A 5,342-nucleotide genomic window follows, 5' to 3' on the forward strand; every position below is an offset into this window, starting at 1 on the left:
CTCTCAAGACGGGCAAAAGATATCCACTAAGCCCATCTTGTCACATAATCTAGACAAATTTACTAGACTTAAGTCTTTTAGTGAGGAAGTTGACAACTTGCTCTTCAGTGGCTACATGACTTAGCTCCAGTAGCCTGTTTTTCAGCTTTTTCTTGATGAAGAATCTATCAATCTCCACATGTTCGAATCTATCGCGTTGGACCGTGTGGTTGGCAATGCTGATTGCCTACTTGTTCTCACCCCAAAACTTACCTTGATCCACCTTGAGCTCGACTAACAAGGCTCTCAGCCACATCATCTTGACAACTCCTAAGGTCACGACCTTGTACTTTGCGCCTTGCACTTTGCCTCTGCCGTTGACCCGCTACTAACGATTGTTTCTTGCTCTTCTAAGAGACCAATTGCCCCCTACCAACATGCAGTATCCTGAGGTAGATCTTCTGTCATTTGTATAACTCGCCCAGTAAGCATCACAATAACCCTCACTGTCTTGATGTCCATTCTTCCTGAAGATCAACCCCCTTCCCTAGTGCACTCTTCACGTATCTCAGAATCTGATATACCGTGTCCATATTACTCTTCCTTCGATCATGCATATAGCGGCTCACCACGCTCACTCCAAATGAGTTGTCGTGACGCGTATGACTTAGATAGATCAGGTGACCCACCAATCTCTGGTATCTTACACATTTAACTGGCTCTCCAGTCTCTGCACTCAGCTTGACATTCTAATAAAATTGAGAGACTGTAGGCTTGCATCCCCACATGCATGTTTATGTGAAGAGATCTAATATACTTTCTCTGAGATAAGAACATCCGTTCTGATTCACGAGCCAACTCAATCCCAAGGAAGTATCTGAGTTGTCTATAAGGTCCTTCACTTCAAATTCTTTGCCCAATCTAACCTTTAGTTGAGCAATCTCTGTTTCATCATCACCAATGATAATCTTGTCGTCAATATACACGACAAACATAGTGATGTGCCTCCATTTTGACGAAAGTGCACTGTATGGTCGACATTGATCTGCTGATATTCCATGCTCACCATAGCTTTTCTGAATTTGTCAAACCAGGATCGAGGAGACAACTTCAAGCCATAAAGCGACTTCCTGAGCCTGCACACCTTACGCACTTTTTGACCTGTACTGTATCCTGGTGGTATGTCTATATACAACTCCTCCAATAACTCACCAAAAAAAAAACATTATTCACATCAAGTTGGTATAACCTCCACTCCACATCAAGTTGGTATAACCTCTACTCACCATTCAAAACCAGAGAAACTAGTGTCCTCACTGTGCTCGTCTTCACTACAGGTGTAAAAGTCTCGTCGTTGTCAATGTCATATGTCTGACTATACCCTTTCACCATTAATTGTGCCTTGTAATGCTCCACTTTCCCATCTGTATTTTGTTTTACTGTGAAATCCACTTGCACCTAACTGTTCTTTTTTTCTCTGGCAATGATATTATCTCCCACATCCTGTTCTTATCGAGAACACCAAGTTCCTCTAATATGAAATTATTCCATTATTCTACTTTGAATTTTTCTTACTTACCTACAACATTTGAGTATAGAGAAGTGTCTAAAGATGCAATGAATGCTTCGTGTGCAGATGATATGTGAGAGTATGAGATAAACTGAACAATATCATGTGAGAAACCAAAACAATAAGGAGAATAACGATTCGAAGAACGACCCACATTACTGTGATAGGTCTTTCTTAAAGCCATAGGAGTGGGAGGAGAAGGGAGAGGAATCGTATCATCTGGGTAATCAGTTTTTGAAGTAGAAGATGTAGGTTTCTCAGGAGTTGGGGTGGACCGAGACAAGAGACTTGATGACACGAGTGACACGACAGACACTGTTCTCGAACTTGATGACGCGAGTGGTACGATAGACACTATTTCCTCATTCTGCTTCCTCCTCATTGTTTACACTCTCAACTCCCTTTGAGCATGAATCCCTCCACCTTCAGGTTCTTTTTCCTCATTTTTTTGACTCTTCCTTAGTTGATCCTTCCCACACAACGCGACAAGACATCGTTCCCACATTACCTCTGACCATCATTACTCTCCCCCTCACTCCTTATAGCTCCAATATCTGATGAGTCACTAAAAGGTGAGGTCAACCCCAAGGTATAATACTGTTCAAACTCTCTAAAGGACATATCAATGCTCACAAACAATCTATTTTCTATCGGACTCCAACAAGCATACCTCTTCTAGGTAGCAGAATAACCTACAAAAATATACTTCACAGCTCTGGGATCTAGTTTCCTTATTGATGGTCTGTTTTCTTTCACAAAACACACTCAATAAAAAACCTTCAATGGGAGGATCCCACTATTATCTCCTTTCAACTTTCGATAAGAAAACTTCAAATCCAACATTCTCGAGGGCATTTTGTTGATTAATTGAGCCAATGTCAAATCTGTTTGTCTCCACAAGTACTTTGGGACATTCATCCCGATCATCATGCTTTGAGTTATCTCTAAAATATGTCTATTCTTTTTCTCTGCTACTCCGTTTTATGTCGATGTGTATGAATATATGGTTTGATATTGTATCCCTTGGGCTGACATGTATTCTCTAAGCGCCTTGTTGGTATACTCTGTCCTATTATCAGACCTCAATACTTTCACTACTACACCGTACTGAGCCTGAATCGCCTTGAAAAAAAAATTTAAAAAGGCAGACACTTCACTTTTGTTGTTCATCAGATATAATCAATAACGCGAGAAAAACAATCAATGAAAGACACATAATATCTGTAACTATCCATAGAAGTTGTAGAACGAGTTCCCCATACATCTGAGTTCATAAAATCAAAAACATAAGAACTCTTTTTACCATAACTAACATAAGAGCTCCTGATATGTTTACCAATGTCACAAGCATCGCGCACAAGTTTTTGTTTATTTGCATTTTATTATAATGATGGATACAAACGACTCAATAGACTAAACGAAGAGTGACGCATGCGTCTGTGATTTAACAACAAAACATCCTTAACACTCCTCTCAGATCCTCCTACCCTAGCAGTCTCAACTTTGGATGCTAAGGCTGAGTCCATCCCCTCTTTATCCAAGTATCAAAGTTCACTATGCCACGTGTCTATCTCAAGTTTCCGACCAGTCCCCTTCTCTTGAAAGATCACATTTGGAATATCAAATGAAGCAACACATTTTAGTTAGAGTATAATGACACTAATGAAAAAGAAAAGGAGTATGTAAAATATTAGACAAAGTCACAGAATTGGTAAACCTTACTGTACCTTTATCAATCACAGACTGTGTTGTATCATCAGAGGTTTGAACGCTCACTGAAACTGTTAGGTGAGTATAAGAAGAGAACTTACTAGCGACAACTATTACATGACGAGATGCACCAGAATCTATTATCTATTCTAGCAATCTTGTGGTGGATATAAAGACAAGAGCACGAGTATCACAAGTACCTTTGGTTGAGCAAATACATATGTGAGAAAATTTAAACAAGACGGATTGGATTATTTCTTATAGTAATTTAGGAAATACTAAAGTTTAAAACTAATATAATTTTCATAAGGTGACCTTTTAATCAATGCTTAATTTTTTCTTTCAATAAGTATTTGAGTTTAATAACACAAATTCTGCTATTGGCGAGCCAGCTAGCTTAGAATCAGCTATAAATAAAACTAGTGTAATTTTGAAGCCTTCCCTTTCATGCCTTAACTATCACACTTTCACTCAATGGAAGTGCATCTAACATGGAGTCAAGTTTAGATCACCACCAGGGAGATTGTTTAAAATAATACACTTAAGCTAAGCAAGTAGAAATGGTCTATCTTCCTTAACCAAGCCTTTAATAGACTGCATAAATCACTTACTTTAGCTCTCCATAGAAAAGATGCTTTGACATTCTAGTGCTCTAATCTCAAATCAGAACTTGCTGAAAGAGTTAAGGAAAACCAGAAACAAATTTGTATCTAAGAAAAGGAAAGGAGCATTTACATAGATACCACCAAATTCTGTGCATTTACATGTCTAACACCTAAACTTTGGTTTTTATATTTATACGACCCAAATCTTTCATATCTCTTCAAAATAACCTTTTTTTTATTGTTAAAAGCGAAATACACCCTTTCATGCATAGGTAAGGTGGCATGCTTGTACAAATTGAACTTTAGGTGTTAGATATTTAAATATATCAAAATTGAGTGGTATGTATGTTAATCTTCCTGAAATAAAATACCTCGTGGAATATTGCTTATTCAACTTTTGAGTATTGAGTAGGCTTTTGCTTTAATCTTGCCTTTTATCTTGCTTCTTTTGAAAGTTGATTCATAGCAAAGTATTTTCACACTTATTTCCTAACTATTCACATGACACTTGATCTGTTTTTTCTTAAAGTAACTTTATTTCCATGTAAAAAGAATGACTTGGATTCCAAAACTTTATTTTTTTTGCATGGATAAGATTCATCAATGATGTATTCCATGCAGGAAGGACTACGCAGATTATGCAGAATTTTGTTTTAAAACTTTTGGAGACCGGGTGAAGAACTGGTTTACATTTAATGAACCGAGGGTTGTTGCAGCGCTCGGATATGATAATGGCATTTTTGCTCCTGGAAGGTGCACAGGCTGCACTGCTGGTGGCAACTCTACTACAGAACCTTACATCGTTGCCCACAACCTCATCTTATCTCATGCTACTGCAGTGAAAAGATATCGTGATAACTATCAGGTAGATCATCATCTATTCTGTTCTTATAATAATGTAAAATAGTTTATATATGATTTCTATCTATTAGACATTAATATCCATCTTTCCCGATTAGAGAATGCCCAATATTCTTACTGATGCTTTGTAAGTTGGATGAATAATCTTTCATAACTCATGATCTCTCTATTTCATTAAATCTGTCAGGCTAGTCAGAAAGGTAGGATAGGTATTCTGCTAGATTTTGTTTGGTATGAACCTCTTACAAATTCAACAGCAGATGAGGCCGCAGCTCAAAGGGCGAGGGACTTTCACATTGGATGGTAAGTGCTGAAAACTTGCGAAGTGTTAAAATGGCCTACTAACTCTTTGTATGTTGCCATTTTGGTTCGTGAGTCTATAAAAGCGATAATATAGTCCCCTAACTCTTTTAATGGTGGCTAACATAGTTCTCTTTGGGAACTATTTTAGTCTATATTAAAAGAGACTGAGTATTAATTTGATCCTTTTATGGACTCTCGGTCCCAAATTGCCGAATATAATAGTCTGGGGCTATTTTAAAACTTACTCTTTCGAAAAGTAACATAAATTAGCTTGCAGTTCTTATAAAACTTAGAAATGGTAACCTGAAATAAAT

Source organism: Phalaenopsis equestris, unplaced genomic scaffold (genome assembly GCF_001263595.1).
Source record: "Phalaenopsis equestris unplaced genomic scaffold, ASM126359v1 Scaffold000294, whole genome shotgun sequence".
NCBI classification, from domain to species: Eukaryota; Viridiplantae; Streptophyta; class Magnoliopsida; order Asparagales; family Orchidaceae; genus Phalaenopsis; species Phalaenopsis equestris.